The sequence below is a fragment of the Chiloscyllium punctatum genome, chromosome 15, assembly GCF_047496795.1.
Source record: "Chiloscyllium punctatum isolate Juve2018m chromosome 15, sChiPun1.3, whole genome shotgun sequence".
Taxonomy (NCBI): domain Eukaryota; kingdom Metazoa; phylum Chordata; class Chondrichthyes; order Orectolobiformes; family Hemiscylliidae; genus Chiloscyllium; species Chiloscyllium punctatum.
Window position 1 is genome coordinate 43,025,537 of NC_092753.1, and position 17,662 is coordinate 43,043,198.

At 40.8% G+C, this 17,662-nt stretch overlaps 1 protein-coding gene across 5 annotated transcripts in view; it reads left to right on the forward strand.

Annotated features, from left to right (window-relative positions):
- Positions 1-17,662, forward strand: part of igsf11 (immunoglobulin superfamily member 11) — a 183,490-nt gene that overhangs the window by 83,903 nt on the left and 81,925 nt on the right. The window contains exon 1 of one of the 5 annotated variants that reach the window (XM_072585046.1): positions 5,748-5,767. The exons of 3 other annotated variants lie outside the window; for them this stretch is intronic. The gene's annotated coding sequence lies outside the window, so the exon portion shown is untranslated. Of the gene's footprint in view, positions 1-5,747; positions 5,768-14,154; positions 14,176-17,662 lie in introns of those variants that run through there. One more of the 5 variants, XM_072585047.1, reaches the window with a different exon arrangement.

The following is a 17,662-nucleotide window of genomic DNA, read 5'->3' on the forward strand; positions in this document are numbered from 1 at the left end:
GACAATTAATTCTCACGCAATATCCCAAATTTCACTACAAATAAACAGAAGAAGCTTAAAATGAAGGCTCTTAGAAGTCATAGAGTCAGAGAGATATACAGCACGGAAACAGACTATTCAGTCCAACCCATCCATGCAAACCAGATAACTCAACCCAATCTAGTCCCGCCTGTGAGCACCTGGCCCATATCCCTCCAAACCCTTCCTATTCATATACCCTCCAGATGCCTTTTAAATGTTGCAATTGTATCAGCCTCCACCACTTCCTCTGACAGCTCATTCCATATGCGTACCACCCTCTGCGTGAAGAAGTTGTCTCTTAGGTCTTTTTTTTATATCTTTCCCTTCTCACCCTAAACCTATGCCCTCTAGTTCTGGACCCCCCGAACCCAGGGAAAAGACTTTGGTCTATTTATCCTGTCCATGCCCCTCTCGATTTTATAAACCTCTATAAGGTCACCCCTCAGCTTCCGACGATCCAGGGAATACAGCCCTAGCCTATTCAACCTCTCCCTATTGCTCCAATCCTCCAATCCTGGCAGCATCCTTGTAAATCTTTTCTGAACCCTTTCAAGCTTCAGAACATCTTTCTTATAGGAAGGAAACCAGAATTGCACACAATATTCCAACAGTTGCCTAACTAATGTCCTGTACAGTCGCAACATGACCTTCCAACATGATCTTCTCCCAAACTTTGAATGACCTTCCAACTCCTGGACTCAATACTGTGACCATTAAAGGGAAGCATACCAAATGCCTTCTTCACTATCCTATCTACCTACAACTCCACTTTCAAGGAACTATGAACATGCATTCCAAGGTCTCTTTGTTCAGCAACACTCCCTCAGACCTTACCATGAAGTGTATAAATTCTGCTAAGATTTGCTTTCCCAAAATGCAGCACCTCGCATTTATCTGAATTAAACTCCAACTGCCACTTCTCAGCCCATCGGTGCATCTGATCAAGATCCCATTGTAATCTGAGGTAACCTTCTTCGCTGTCCATACACCTCCAATTTTGGTGTCATCTGCAAACTTTCTAACTATACCTCTTATGTTCACATCTAAATCATTTATGTAAATGATGAAAAGTAATGGACCCAGCACCGATCCTTGTGGCACTCCACTGGTCACAGGCCTCCAATCTGAAAAACAACCCTCCACCATCACCCTCTGTCTTCTACCTTTGAGCCAGTTCTGTATTACATGTGATTTAACCTTGCTAAACAGTCTCCCGTGGGGAACCTTATTGAACACCTTACTGAAGTCCATTCAGATCACATCTACTGTTTTGCCCTCATTAATCCTCTTTGTTACTTTTTCAAAAACTCAATCAAGTTTGTGAGCCATGATTTCCCACGCATGAAACCATGTTGACTATCCCTAACTAGTCCTTGCCTTTCCAGATACATGTACGTCCTATCCCTCAGGATTCCCTCCAACAATCACTTCCCTAGCTTCCCACAGGTTTCTAGGGTACACCTGATCAGACCCTGAGGATTTAACCACTTTTATGCATTTCAAGACATCCAGCACTTCCTCCTCTGTAATATGGACATTTTTCAAGATGTCACCATCTATTTCCCCACATTCTATATCTTCCATGTCCTTTTCCAAAGTAAATACTGATGCAAAATACTCATTTAGTATCTCCCCCTTCTCCTGCGGCTCCACACAAAGACTGCCTTGCTGATCTTTGAGAAGCCCTATTCTCTCCCTAGTTACCCTTTTGTCCTTAATGTATTTATAAAAACCCTATGGATTCTCCTTAACTCTATTTCCCAAAGTTATCTTATGTCCCCTTTTTGCTCTCCTGATTTCTCTCTTAAGTATACTCCTACTGCCTTTATACTCTTCTAAGGATTCATTCTATCTATCCTGTCTATGTCTGACATCTGCTTCCTCCTTTTTCTTAACCAAACCCTCAATTTGTTTAGCCATTCAGCATTCCCTGCACCTACCAGTCTTTCCTTTCACCCCAACAGGAATGTACTTTCGCTGGATTCTCGTTATCTCATTTTTGAAGGCTTCCCATTTTTCAGCTGTCCCTTTATCTGTGAACATCTGCCCCCAATCAGCTTCTGAAAGTTCTTGCCTAATACCATCAAAATTGACATTTCTTCAATTTAGAACTTCAACTTTTAGATCTGGTCTATCCTTTTCCATCACTTTTTAAAAACTAATAGAATTATGGTCGCTGGCCTTGACTGATCTTGGTATTTCATTTTCACCCAAAAAGCAGACAGGCTGTTATCTTGGCATGAATTGCAAAACAAATCACTTAGCACTCTATCAACCTTGTACGACACAATAGATCCTTCTGAAGTGTGGAAATGCCAAACTATTGAGAAAACCACAAGACTGGAAGAATCTCTGTGGGGAATTCCAGTACAATTCACTTTGTTTTGTGAAACAGTGACTCCTCAAAGTGAACATACATTAAATTTTGATCTGTACAAGACAGGCAGTGAAGTACCTTCTTAAGCTGAACTCCAAGAGAACTTCTGAGGGACACCATTAGGGAAAATGAGAGGGTTCAAAATCAGGCAAAAGAAGGGAGAAAATGGCAAATCAAATAAGAATCTGTGTACTGATCTAGACTACCAGGAGCTACAGCTATGCTGTGTAAGTGAAATAAAGTAGCCTTCGGTGTACTATTGCTCAGCCCACCTGTGGAACCAGCCTGCAGTTAGTCAGCGACAGAAGTCATCACAGTTACTGAAGCCTGACTTTGCGTTTCTCTCTCAATGTGGTGAAGTAGTTGAGTTTGCAAGCAATTAACAGTCCGGCAACAATAACAAACTGACCTTACTTTGAACCGCAATCAGATTATGGGATACAAGTGTCTTTCATCCATATTGGCTCTGTATCCTTTTTAGATAATGACCAAGATAAAATCCTATTTTACCTGTTTTATTCTGCAGCACTAGCTAAAAAATGACCAACCTTCATTGTGTTCAAGCCTGAAGCTGTGCTGTTGCTTTTTAAAATTGAAACACTCCAAATAGAAGCTAAGGTGGCTGAAGGAGTGGTTTAAATACACAGTTCGTAGACCACTTCATGGATCTGTCTGGTGTAGTTGTGACAAAATCATGAAAAGAAAACACCATCTGCCATGTGGGAGTCAAGAACTCAAAACTCCCTTTTCCCAAGTTGTGAAAAGTGTTTGAGTGAACGTGGAAGGGTCTGGGGAATGACCTGATTCCGCTTGGTCACTGGCCAATTTTCTGAGCTCTCCCAGATTCCATTGAAAATGAGTGTGGCTTTGTCTTGCATTCAAGCCTTGTTCTTATATCTCTGGAGGAGATGTCACTGGCATACTGATGCTCCCCACCAGAATTCCCACTCATGTAAATGCTTTAGGCTTCAATATGAAGTGTGCTTGCATGATGCTGGTGGGAGTGTGGCCAAAGGAATGTCTGGAATCTAGAAGCAAATCTAATAGCTGTGTCGTTGGTGAACATTTTCCATGTAAAACTCGATCAGCTGTTTGAGGTACTTTGCCAGCAGTCAGATTAACAGTTACAATATTATCAGCTTAATGCTTAATGGATTTGTATGACAATTCTTTATGTATTTGAGTGGCATTACTAACCAATTTAAGCTCATGGATAACACATTTTATAATCTCCCTCGACATATTTATTCAGTACCGGCGAGAGCCGTAGCTTCTAGGCTGATGCTCTAATGCCATATATAAAGGAATAGCAATGCACATAAAATCAATGATTCAACATTGTTATAAGTAATAGGCAAGTAATAGTGTATTATTTGATGCATTATTATATATTTCAGTGTTGACAAATGATGGCAGCAATTTCCTGAGGTCCAATTGCTTGCGGTCATGCATTCATGCTCCTCAATCATTCTAGCGGGTATGTCAACAGGCAAGGATATATCAATCCCTTAGTCTTCAGCTCATTTCCCAGTCTGCAGTCAGTTCTTTAATTGTCCATCACCATTTTTGATAAACAAATCCTGAGGATCCTTGGATGATAAAGGAGATGGAAATTAAAAACAAGACAAAGAAGTGATTACATTAGGTGTCAGTAGAAAACAGAATTGAGAAACAAGAAGAGTACAGCACATTTAGAGGGGAAATGGCAAAAATATTAAAGATGCAAGGAGGATTTGTGAGAAAAGATTGGCTAATAAATGGGCACTCCTGAAGTTTTCCATAGGCACCTGAATAATTACCAGGTGGAAGAGGAGGATTAGTGGCAGTGAGGAATCAAAGCAAGTTTAACCTGGAGGCAAGAGACATGACTAAGGTGCTAAATTAATACTTTGCACCTGTCTTTAATAAAGACTTAAGTATTTGCTATGCATGCTAACAAAGGAAAAGATTCTGTCATTAGAAGAGTTCAAAACTGATAAGGAGGAAGAATTGGATAGGCTATTAATACAGAAAGTTAACAAAACATTGGATGAGATGCATCTAACAATGTTAAATGAAGTGTGAATGGAAATTGTAGGAGCACTGGCCATAATTTTCAGTCTTCCCTCGACTCTGGGAATATGCTAGAGGATTAGAGAATTGCAGACATGTTGGCCATGTCTTTTTCTTTAAAAAAAAGATTGTCCAGAGTTCTCAGATGACACCAAGATAAATAGGAAAGTGTGATGTGAAAAAGACACAAAGACGTTATAGACACAAATGGGTAGATGGAGTGGGTGGGAAAATGTGATAGGAAGTGTCCAAAAACAGTCTACTTAAATGTATAAGGACTGCAGAATTCCGAGGGGATTGTGTTCTGTTGGGTGAGTCTCAAAAAATTAGCATGCAGGTACAGCACATAATTGAATCGATGGAATTAATTATGAGAAACATTGAACAAAATATTTGTCACTTGTACAGAACTTTAGTGAAATCATATCTTGCAAGGATAGGTTGGATCGACTGAGTTTGTTTCAAAGGGGATAAGAGGAATAAAGGGTGTCAAATTGAGGTGTATATACTTCAGAATGGTCTTGACAAGATGAATGTAGAAAGGATGTTTCTTGTGGGTCAGCCCAGAATTAAGAGGCACTTTTTAAATATTAGGGCAGAGATCAGAATGTTATTGTTACTGTTCAATTTTATTTAAAAATCTTGCAACTTCCTCCTTAACTGTGTTGTGGGTGGACCTGCAACACACAGACTGGTGCAAGCAGGCAGCTTATCACTACTTTCTCATGAAACAGTGGGGAATGGGAAATAAATGCTGGCCGAAGCAGTGAAACCCACATCCTGTGAAAGAAAAACAAAGATGTTTTTGTCTCTTTATTGGAGGAAGGGCATAACATTGATAGGTCCCTGAATTGAGATTTTATGATCAAAGCCTGAGGTAATTCAATCCATAGTCTCTGCAGTTTAGAGGAATATGGAGCAAACACATTTGAGCATTCAGGAGATACGCTGAGAGCTTATTTTCATTGGCTTAGGAATGTAGAACATGGACAAGTTGCAGGATTACGAGGCAATAATTTAGTTCCATGCTTCAGACTCTTGCATGCTTAGTTGTGACCACAAAGTTTCAAGTCGGCTTTCCAGTGCATCAAATATTTGGTTGCGTACTGTCATCAGAATTAATTTGGAGCTTGGCCTATCGGAGTTCTTATCTAACTTCCACAGCAGACTTTGTGAGCTCACCCTGAAGTCTGCACTGCCTTTTACCTCATCCAGCACATCTTGGCTCCTATGCAGTTTGGCTTTGTGTTCCCTTATGCAGATTCTGCCTCTATCTTAGCCTTTAAAATACATAGGTTTCCAGGCTGCCGGCCATAGGTATGTACGGCTGAGTGTTCATCTGTCTTCTCTTTACGTCCATGATCCTAATATTTAAGTTCTTCTGTGTCTGATATGGGAGGATGCCAATAGTTTGGCTGTGGTCAAGAAACAGGAGAAATAAGAGCCAAGAACTTCTTGTTTTTGTCATCAACAGTATGCGTGAAGAGAAATTGTCAGATGAAGGGCAAGGTTTGTTGATCACTCTCTCTTCTTTGCAGCCCTGCTAAAGGCCAGATCCTTGGTGCCGTTTGGCCTTTCAGTTCCATCCATTGTCTTTCTCGATTTCATTGCTGCTGCTTGTGATGCACCAGCTCTTCCAACTGGATGGGATGAAGTACAATGGTGTCAAAGTGCAGCGCTGGAAAAGCGCAGCAGGTCAAGCAGCATCCAAAAACCAGGAGAGTCAATGTTTTAGGCATAGTACCCTGATGAAGGGCTTATGCCCGAAACATCGACTCTCCTGCTCCTCTGCTGCCTGACTTGCTATGTTTTTCCAACGCCTAACTTTTCGACTGATTCTCCAGCATCAGCAGTCCTCATTTTCTCCTAGTTGCTGAAGTACAATGGCGTGTTCTGTTATACGCTTAATGTTTTGTGGCGGTCTTGGATTGATTGCTGCCTGGTTGTGCAAGCTGTGAGTACTGAGTGTGAAGAATTGCTGTCATGTAAAGCCATGTGAGGGTGAGGAATCAATAGATTGAACTTTATTGTGCACAGATCTCAGGGAGGCATGATACCTTTCCCTTTTAAGTCAGCTAGATCTCCATGTTACTCTCTAAACATTCCTTTCAGTGCATTTAAACTTTTCACAAGCTGTCAGCCAGTTATTCTGCTAGTGGGCCAGTCAACTGTATGTGAAATGTCCAGTAATATCAACCTAAGTAAGCATACAACACATACTGTTGAGGCAGGGAATGCTTGTGTTGCACCGGTAGTGTCCATATCTCTGAGCTGGGAGTCCTACCTGATCCAGAGTTGCGGCATAATGTAAAACAGGGAACTTTGGAGATCTGAAACAAAACAACAATTACTGGCGAATCTCAATAGCTATGACAGCATCTATGGGGGGACAAAAGCAAAGTTATGTTTTGAGTCCGGTGATTCTTCGTGAAAACTGTTAGAAGCTCGGAAGAACTGGTCTTTGTGATTTATGCTGAAACCAAACTGGGGAGGTGAAGGAATGGGGAGAGGTATCTTGAAAGGTGGGGACAAAGTCCAGCGAGAGAGGGAGATATGACAAGGGTAGATATACAAAGCTATTATGGAGAGCAGATGGGACTAAGAAAAGCTGAATAAGGGATAATAAGAGCTAAGAATGATAAAGTGTTAGCTGTTCTGAATGCAACCCATATCATATGACAGTAGGCCTAGGAGTACGTGGGAGTGGGTGATTGTGCTAAACGCAACCCACTGTCATGACAGGACCTGATGTGGGGGTGGATTAAAAAAATGGAAGAATGGAATCGCGCTCTAAAGTTAATGACCTCTGTTGAGTCCTAAAGTAGAAAATGACGTGTGGTTCTTTGAACTTTCACTGAGGCTCACTGTAACACTGCATCAGGCCTGTGACAGAAATGTTGGCATGAGAATATGGTGGTATGCCAAAGTGGCAGGTAACTGGAAACTCACATTCTGCCTGTAAAAAAGAACCTATGTGTTCTGCAAAGCTGTTACCCAGTCTGCCTTTTGCCTCCCCAGTGTGGAGAAGACCACATTTTGAGCAGAGAGCATGATCTACCAGATTGAATGAAGTGCAGGTGAATTACTGCTTCACCTGAAAGGTGTGCCTGGGAAAGTGAGGAGAGAGGAGGTAAATGAGCAGGTGTTACACCTTGTGTGATCACTGGGTAGGTGCCATGCGGATGTGGGGGGAGGTGTTGGGAGCGGAGGATGAGTGTATCAGAATGTCGCAGAGTGAACAGATTCTGTGGAATGCTGATGAGGGAGGTTAGGGGAATATGTGGCTTGCTGTGCCATCCTGTATGAGTTGATGGAAATAACAGTTTATAGTTCTTTGGATGTGGAAAATGATAGGATGGCAAGTGAAGACCAGGGGACCCTGTCATTGTTGTGAGAGGAAAAGAAGTGTGGGAGGTGGGTCAAACACAGCTAAGGGCCATGTCAACCACAGTTGCAGGAAATCCTTGATTGTTGAAAAAAGATGAACATTTCTAAGGCACCTCTGTGGAAGAGGGCATTGTCAGAACATATGCGACTGAGACAGAGAAACTGGGAGAATGGGATGGAGTCCTTTTCAGGAAGCAGGGTGTGAGGATCTATAGTTTGTAGTGGATTTCAATAGCCAACTTATCCCCAGAAATAAAAACAGATGTTGACGAAGGGAAGGAAGGAGTCAGAGATGGACCAGGTGAAAGTGAGAGTAGGATGAAAATTTGAAGTGAAATTGATAAGCTTTTCCAGTTCAGAACGAGAGAGGAAGCTGTACCGATGATGTCATTGATATACCAGTGAAAAACTTGTGGGGAGGGACCTGATTAAGATTGGAATAAGGAACGTTCCACATACTCCACAAAGAGACAGGGATAACTGGGACCTGTGTGGGTACCTATGGCCACATCTTTGCTTTGAAGAAAATGAGAAGAGTTAAAGGTCAACACATAGTTAACCCATTTTCTCACACTTGGCTGTTATTATCTCTTATTTAGCATTTGTTCTGTCCTTGCTTGCTATCCATAATATCCTTGTTTGTCTCCCCGTTTCATATCTCATGTGGACACCACCTCCACCATCCCACTCACCTCTTAACTCCCTGACTTTGACGACAGCATAAATAGCAGTTTTCTGAGCTATTAAAAGTCCTGATGAATTGTCACTGAACTTAACGTTAACTCTGCTTTCTTCTCACAGATGCTCCAAACCTGTTGAGTTTCTCCAGCAATTTCAGTTCGTGTACCATAATATCTCTGCACAGATCGATTTAGAACATATCTATTCAAGATATCTCTCACCTTCTGCTGCAGTCAGTACCGAGATTTTGGGTGCATTGTCAGAATACCATAATGTTTGCTCTTTTGCATGTTCAGCCATTCCTCAATTTAGTACTCACTTATCAAAGAACATGCATCACTTAAAGCCATGGTGGCATCCCATTTTATAGTATATAGACTGTCCTTAAGTAACATTAGATTATGATGTCAGGCCTCGTTGATATATGCAGCCAGTGAACTGTTTGCTTCATACAGCAATCATTTAACTAATGGGCAGTGCAAATCTATCATGTCTGTACTGTAATGAACAGAAGTGGGTTAATCACATACTGAGATCCCCATGGTTGCTTTAAGATGCTTACCAATTTAACACTGTGGAATTTTGATTGTGTCTTGCTGCAAAAAATACAGTGAAATAAGATAAGTGAATGAGAACCCTGAGGGGCTGGGATATAGGCTTGACCAGATCAAGCTTGATGAAGTTGATGTGATGAAAATTTTGGAAAACATTAAAATTGATAAGTCCCAAGGGCCAGACCAGATTTATCCTTGGCTGCTCCGGGAAGTGAGAAAGGAGGTTGCTAAGCTGCTGGCGAAGATCTTTGCCTCCTCACTCTCCACGGGAGTCGGACTGGAGGATTGGAAGGAGGCAAATGTTGTTTCTCTTTTCAAGAAGGGTAATAGGGAAATCCCTGGCAATTACAGACCAGTCAGTCTTACCCCTGTGGGCAGCAAAGTTTTGGAAAGAATTCTGTGGGATAGGATTTATGACTATTTGGCAAAGTATAATGTGATTAAAGGCAGTCAGCATGGCTTTGTGAGGGGCAGGTCATGCCTCACAAATCTTATTGAGTTCTTTGAGGAGGTGACAAGACAGGTCGACGAAAGTCGAGCAGTGGATGTGGTCTATATGACTTCAGCAAGGCATTTGATAAGGTTCCCTATGGTAGGCTCATCCATAAAGTCAGGAAGTACGGGGGACACAGGGAGATTTGGCTATCTGGATTAAGAATTGGCTGGCTGACAGAAGGCAGGGAGTGGTTGTAGATGGAAAGTATTCTGCCTGGAGGTTAGTGTTGAGTGGGGTCCCGCAGGGCTCTGTTCTTGGGCCTCTGCTCTTTGTAGTTTTTATAAATGACTTGGATGAGAAGGTTGATGGGTGGGTTAGTAAATTTGCAGATGACACAAAGGTTGGAGGTGCCATTGATAGTATCGAGGGCTATTGCAGGCTACAGCGCAACATAGACAGGATGCAGAGCTGGGCTGAGAAATTGCAGATGGAATTCAACCTGGATAAATGCGAAGTGATGCATTTTGGAAGGTCAAACTTGAATGCTAAATATAGGATTAAAGACAGGATTCTTGGCAGTGCGGAGGAACAAAGGGATCTGGGTGTGCAAGTACATAGTTCCCTCAAAGTTGCCACCCAAGTGTACAGGGTTGTTAAGAAAGCATATGGTCTTTGGCTTTCATTAACAGGGGGATCGAGTTTAAGAGCCGCGAGGTTTTGCTGCAGCTCTACAAGTCCCTGGTGAGACCACACTTGGAATATTGTGTCAAGTTCTGGTCACCCTACTGTAGGGAAGATACAGAGGCTTTGGAGAGGATGCAAAGAAGGTTTGCCAGGATGCTGCCTGGACTGGAGGGCTTGCCATATGAAGAGAGGTTGACTAAACTCAGACTTATCTCTTTTTGGAGAGAAGGAGGAAGGGAGGTGACCTGATCGAGGTATACAAGATAATGAGAGGAATGGATAGAGTCAATAGCCAGAGACTTTCCCCCAGGGCAGGATTGACTGGTACGAGGGGTCATAGTTTGAAGATATTAGGAGAAAGGTATAGGCTCTTTACGCAGAGAGTTGTGAATGCATGGAATGCGTTGCTAGCTGTGGTGGTGGAAGCAGAGTCTCTAGGCACATTTTAAGCAACTGCTGGGCATGCACATGGATAGCAGTGAGTTGAGGGGTGCATAAATTATTTTAGTTTAGATTAGGATTTACCCTTGACACAACATCATGGGCCAAACAGCCTGTTCTATGTTCTATAACATCAGGAAAGAATGCAACTTTTGGTCACTGAATAATTGATCCTTGGTTTGGGAAAATGTTTCGAGTCCTAGTTATTTTTTAGATTATTGATTCTAATTACCTCAGTACTGGGCTGGAGAAAATGGAAAAGGAAATGAATGAAAATGTGAACAAGTTAGCTTGTTTAGAATTTCCTTTTATGTGTTAGGATTTAGTCATCAAAGAATACTAATCATCTCTGCTTGAGCTTTATTCTGACGAGTTAACAACATCACGTGCTTTTACTAAGAGCTAATGAAAATTATTTCTTATTTTTCCAGGTACCTTTCAGAATGAGACTGGGCTGGAACTGAATCTGACTAAAATGTTGCACCATGAACATCTTTTTGAATGAAATGATGCGACATTTAGTCGTTTTAGTGGGGGACAAAAAAAGGATTCATTTTGAATATGACGATAAAGCCAACAAATAACAATAACCTCCCGTCCTTAAAAGAATAATACAAAATGAAAATGTCAGCCAAGAGTGGCAGGTGAAGTTTAATTTAGATAAATATAAGGTACTGCATTTGGGAAAGGCAGATTATACACTTTAATCGTAAGGTCTCGGGGAATGTTGTTGAACAAAGACACCTTGGCGTACACATTCATAGTTACTTGAAAGTGGAGTCACCGGTAGATAGGTTAGTGAAGGAGGATTTTGGTATGCTTTCCTTTTATTGGTCAGTGCATCGAGTATAGGAATTGGGAGCTCATGTTGTGGCTGTACAGGACATCGGTTAGGCCACTGTTGGAATATTGCATGCAATTCTCGTCTCCCTTCTATAGAGTCTCAATAGACTTGGGCTATTTTCCCTGGAACATCCACAGGCTAAGGGGTAACTTCAGGTTTCTAAAATCATGAGGGGCATGGATAAGATAAATAGACTAGGTATTTTCCCTGGGAAAATAAGGTGAGTGGGGAAAGATTTAAAAGGGACGTAAGGGGCAATATTTCCACGCAGAGGGTGGTGTGTGTATGGAATGAGCTGCCAGAGGAAGTAGTGGAGGCTGGTACAATTACAACATTTAAAGACATCTGGATGGTTATATGAATAGGAAGGGTTTAGAGGGTTATGAGCCGAGTGCTGACTAGATGTATGTGGGATATCTGGTCAGCATGAACGAGTTGGATCAAAGGGTCTGTTTCTATGCTTTATATCTCCGACTCATCCAAAAGATTACGGGCTTATTCCAGTTCTGACCATGTGCTATTCACCCACATTGAACTACATTTCCTGAAAATTAAAAGTTATTGTTTGCAAAGCTAGCCATGGCCTAGAATCTGTTGAGGACTAGGAGCAAGTGAGAACTGCAGATGCTGGAGATCAGAGTCGAGCGTGTGGTGTGCTGGAAAAGCACAGCAGATCAGGCAGCATCCGAGAACCAGGAGAATTGACATTTTGGGCATGATTCCCGATTAAGGGCTTGTGCCCGAAACATCGAGTTGCCTGCTCCTCAGATGCTGCCTGATCTGCTGTGCTTTTCCAGCACCACACTCTTGACTTGAATCTGTTCACCACTGTAACATCCTTCAATCCCACAACACTCCAGTTCTAGCTTCTCTATTTCTAGCTTCTCACCCATCGCTGATTGTAAGGTGGTGTTTTTAAAAAAAATTCTTTCTTGGCATATTTTCAGCAGATGTAGGTGTCACCGACAAGGCCAGCACCTGTTGGCTATCCCAGGATTCCCTGGAAAAGATCATGGCAAGCCAACTTCTTGAACAATGGTAGGTCATCTGGTGTCAGGACATTCACAGTGCTGTTTAGAGAAGAGAGGTCAAGGATTTTGATCCAGCAACAGTTAAAGAACAGTGATATAGCTGCAAGTTCAGATGATATATGGCTTAGAGGGGAATTTGCTGGCGATGCTTCTGCTTTTTCTCTCCCCTAGGTTTTAGAGGTCTCTGGTTTGGAAAATATTGTTGACGATACCCTGGTGAGTTGATGCAAAGTATCTTTGTAGGTGGTACACATTGTGTATTTGTGATCACGGGAGTGAATATTCTAATAGTAGATTGCATATTAGTCAAGGAGGTCACTTTGTCTTGGATGGTTTCATGCATCTTGAGTGTTGCAGGAGCTGCGCTCCACCAGGCAAGATGAGTAGTCTATCACACTCCTGGCTTGTCTTGTAAATGGTGATCAGGCTGTGGAGAAATGGGAAGTGAGTTTATTCGTGAAGAGCAGTCATGGAAAAATTTTGATTAGAAGAGCATGTCAGAGGCTGAGTACAAAGCAGTCTCTGATCAATGATGAGTGATTCAGCAATGTCCTGGCATTGAATATCAAAGGGAAATGGCTAGATTGTATCTTGTTGGAGATGTTCATTGCTGGATGCTGGTGTGGCAAGAGTGTTACTTAGCACTTAGCAGCCCAAACTTTATGTTGCTCTGGTCTGAATGCATTTGGACAATGATTGACTGTGGACGTAGGTTTGCTCGTTGAGCTGGAAGGTTCATTTTCAAATGTTTTGTCACCATACTAGGTAACTTCAGTGAGCTTCCGGACAAAGATTCATCCGGAGGCTCACTGAAGATGTTACCTAGTATGGTGATGAAATGTCTGAAAATGAACCTTCCAGCTCAGTGAACAAACCTATATCCAGAACCTCAACCTGAACTAGAAATCTTCTCAAAACTCACTAAATGATTGACTGTATCTGAATTTTATGACATACCAAAGAGGTATGTACAATTCTGTATAAATGAAGTTTGGATGTGCTAACTCCGTCAATGAACATAATGTCAACTTTTTTCTGGAATGTTTTGCAATGGGGTCATTCAAGACAACAGCATGATACTTTTGGTTACAAATCTACAATGCAAAGCTACATAATGCAGATACCCAGATCAGGAAGATGATTACTACACAAAGTAGCTGGGGACCACAGATTGCTATTGAAATCCTGGCTAGTGAATCCTTTTGAAGCCCAAAGCAAGGCACACAAGGAAATACAAGAAAAAACTTGATGTTCATGATATTTATTCAGGACTGTAATGGTTTGCTTTTCACCAAGAAGCTTTTGCAGCATGGAATCTTGTAAATGTTTTCAACAGTTTTATGGCCCGACAGCCATCCAGGTTGACAGGCTGCCTGGGGTGGGAAAAGAGAGTGTGGATGGTTTTTGATGAATTGTTTGAGTGGTTTGGGGAAGTGGGTGGAGAACGTGGATATTAAGGAGGGCTAATGGCATTGTTTAGGGGACAGCATCCGATGGAAAAACACTTTATAGCAACCACTCGCCACCAAATTTCACCCACTGAACGTACTCTGTTGTCTGTTACGTACACTGGTGCTTACATATGCAGAAGGTAAAACCTGACCTCTGATTTTTTTTAAGGAGCGAATGTAGTACCTTCTGGTAAAGGAGAGGAACCCATCATACTGGTACGTGGAATTGTCATGAAATTATGTTTTCATAATGCAATGGTTAATATCAGTATTGAATCAGAGGAATGAAGACCTGTGCTGTAGATGCAGCTTTCGAATTTCAATATACAACAGCTGTAATAAGAGTGAGCAGGCTAAAGGCAAATATTCATATTACTGTTGGAAATAAAAATGCATCTGGAACTGTGCTGCCAAGGAATGACAATAACTAGGGGGTTGCTGGCAGGTGGGTTGAAACAAAAAGTTAGTGTACTGTTGACAGCTTTCTTTGTGGAAGTAGGAATGATTTTTTTTGTATAGCATTCAATTTTGGCACCAGTGAAATACATGATGGCTACTTGGTCTCCTGCTTTACTTAACTTTGGAAGGTGCGTCATACAGCTAATTTTTATATGAACGACTCAAAAACATTTGATTTTGTTTTCATTCAAAAGAAGTTTGAAATTGATTTAAGATTTTTTTTGCTGTATATTTATTCTGCTTTAGAAAATGTTGCCAAAAATTTCAGGATCTTGGAGAATGAGAGTCTTTAGTCAGTATTCCCTTCTCCATCTGAAGATATTGCATTAAGTTTTTGTTCGTAGCTTCTGGCAATGTTTCATTTTATTCTGGAATTATATTCTGATGTGCACTTCAGTTAAAAGGTATGGCTAGGTACAATTCAATTTTTCCATGAATTTTCGTGATCCAAGGGAGTTCATTAAAACCATGCATGTGGTGTCGGGATGTCAAAATGTGTACACTCAGGCAGTGAAGGATGAAATATTAAAACCAAACTTTATTCACTTTGAACAGTGTATTTGTTGCGATGCACATTATTTGCTATGTACTTACAACAACTCTGGTCATTTGCAGCTGACTCCAAAATGTTTTAGTTGACTTATTCAGATAAGTTTTGACATGCTCCAGGCGAGTTGGGAATTGAACCTGGACCTTTTGTGCAGAGGTAGAGACCCTGCCACTAGCTTGTAAGAGTTCTCTAGCTCCCATATATTGTGTGAACAGGTGAGTCCTAATTTATTCAATTATCATCTGATACAGTTTTGCTGGAGGAAGGCAGCTGTCTCGTGGTTGTAACTGGAATGGAAGCAATGTCGATGGAAACGAATAAAAGAATGAGAGAATTTTGGCATTAGTGATGTTAAAAGAAATAAAACCAATATTTCATCCAAATAAACTTTCACACTGTTGTATCAACTGTTAATTAACCTCCTCCCTTCTCTGGTTCACACCATGGATATTTTAATTAACAAGACAATTGGTCAAGGATTATAACAAATAGACTTTATTCATATGTAAGGTAGGTGATCAGTCTATACTGTATGAAGGAATAGCTGTCAATTTTTTAATCTTTCAAGCTCTCCTACTTTGTGAAAACCATCCTCTTTATACAACTCAGTTTGCCTCTTTCAAAGGTGCATTTCACAGATAAGGCCTCATGATTTATATGTTTTGGAATGCTGTTAAAAACAATCTTACTTGTTTACTTCAAAAATACTTGCAGCAGTGGAGGCTTCATGATTTTTATGTTCTTGGATGTTTTGCAAATCAACTTTCCTGACTACTTATCTATCTAAAAGTGTCTTCTATGCTATAGTTAATTGTTTCTTCTGAAATTGTTTGTTACATTAGCCGTAAAGCAGTACCCTAATATTTAATGTTGTCCTAGACACTTGCATCCTTACTTAGGTATTTGTTGTTTTTCTGTTTATTTCAGAAAGCCTCTGATTTTAGAATTAACTGTAGTTGTTGCACAGCCAGTCTGATTATTATTCCTGTACTTAACCTTAAGAACCAGGGAGATACAGACTTCGACTTGCAAGCAATAGATTCCTCTGTACTGCAGCAAAGAACTTTCTGGGATATAGAGGACCTCAGACAGACTGAGCAAGGGGAGACAATATACTTTCTCTTCACCTTTATAAAGGTAGCCACTGAGGTTTACATTTGGGATGTCTCCCTGGTCCCTGACATATTCTCAATTTGGCATCCTCTTATGGAAATCTTGGCTTCTCTGGTGGATACCTGGTGAGAGTACAGACACCTGCAAAATTTGTATAAATTGCTCAAACTCCTTGACATTGCCAATTTTGTTTGGGTCTGTGGCAGACATCACTGAGAAGTAGATTTTGGCACTTGCATCTGAATCATGGAGTGAAGAGATTTTCAGGGACATATTTTTCACTCGAACAACAAAACACTGGTGACTGGGTTGTGAGAGGAGGGCATAAATCTCTGGATATCTGTAGAAATGTAATCTCAGCATTTCCGTGTTGACATCATGCTTCAGAAATTTCTAATACATAAGATAAAATGCGCACTATTTTTATGTTGCAATTAATGTGTAGTACAATGGAATTACTGAAAACTGGTTAATTAATGGTAAACATCTTGAAGTATTCCATCTTCTGAGTAAATGCTCATTTACATATCATAAACAAGATTAAAAAGGATCTGAATTGTCATGCAAAAGGATGTGTGAATATTGTGTGTCTCTTTGTCCATCTCCTATCAGTGGAATTGACCATAGGCTTGTACTCAAGACTGATTTTGTGTTATCAGTTGTTTTATAGTTGTCAGCTTTTGCCAGTTTTCTTATTGGACATATCTGTGCTTCAACCTTTCAGAATTCATGTATAACACACATAGACATTTGTGTCGGGAAAGAAAACTATTAATAGTTTCTAAAATCAGATTACAACGGATTGTCTCCATAGCAATAGGAAACACCTGCTCCCCTTCCTCATGTCTTACTGAGCAGTGACCAGAGAGAGACAAACTCCTGGCAGCTGGGCCTGTCTTAATCTACTTATAGCAATGTTAATCACTTCCTAAGATGGCATAAGCATCAAAGTACAGTAATTTAATAGCTGACACTATGTCATATGGTGTAGAATTTTGGTTCCATCATTTCATGGACCTTTTATTAGGAATTATTGCTATTACTTTTGTACCATATTCTGTTAGATTCGAACATCTGCATTGCTAATACCATTTCGTAAATAGGAGGGAAATCCGATTGCACCTCTATATCAAGCCAAGAAGTCTATGCCTCCATTAATGTAAATACAGATTATTGCAACTATTGTTCCAGAACTTGATGTCTAATTTAAGTGTTATAAATAAACTAATTAAATTGTGAATAGAAGAATAGCAGTTCTCGATGTAGCATTTCTGTTTCCTTATCAGCACAGAGCAGCAGTGAATATGTAATAGCTTTAAGTGCAGACAGGGCTTGATTAATGCAGGGGGAAGACACAGATGACACATACAATTAAGGCGTACACATGGGAACTGGGTGCTTGTATGAAGCACCATGGAATGGCATCCAGCATTAGGAAGTACGGAAGAATAGGGGAAATTGAAGGAGATGGGAGAATTTAATAACAGGAAGTTCAGAATGAAAAGGCTATCTTTAAAGACGATTGTGAGCATTGCTTTTCAAGCAGGTTGATTTTGTTATCTTCTTAGATGTTGAAGAAAT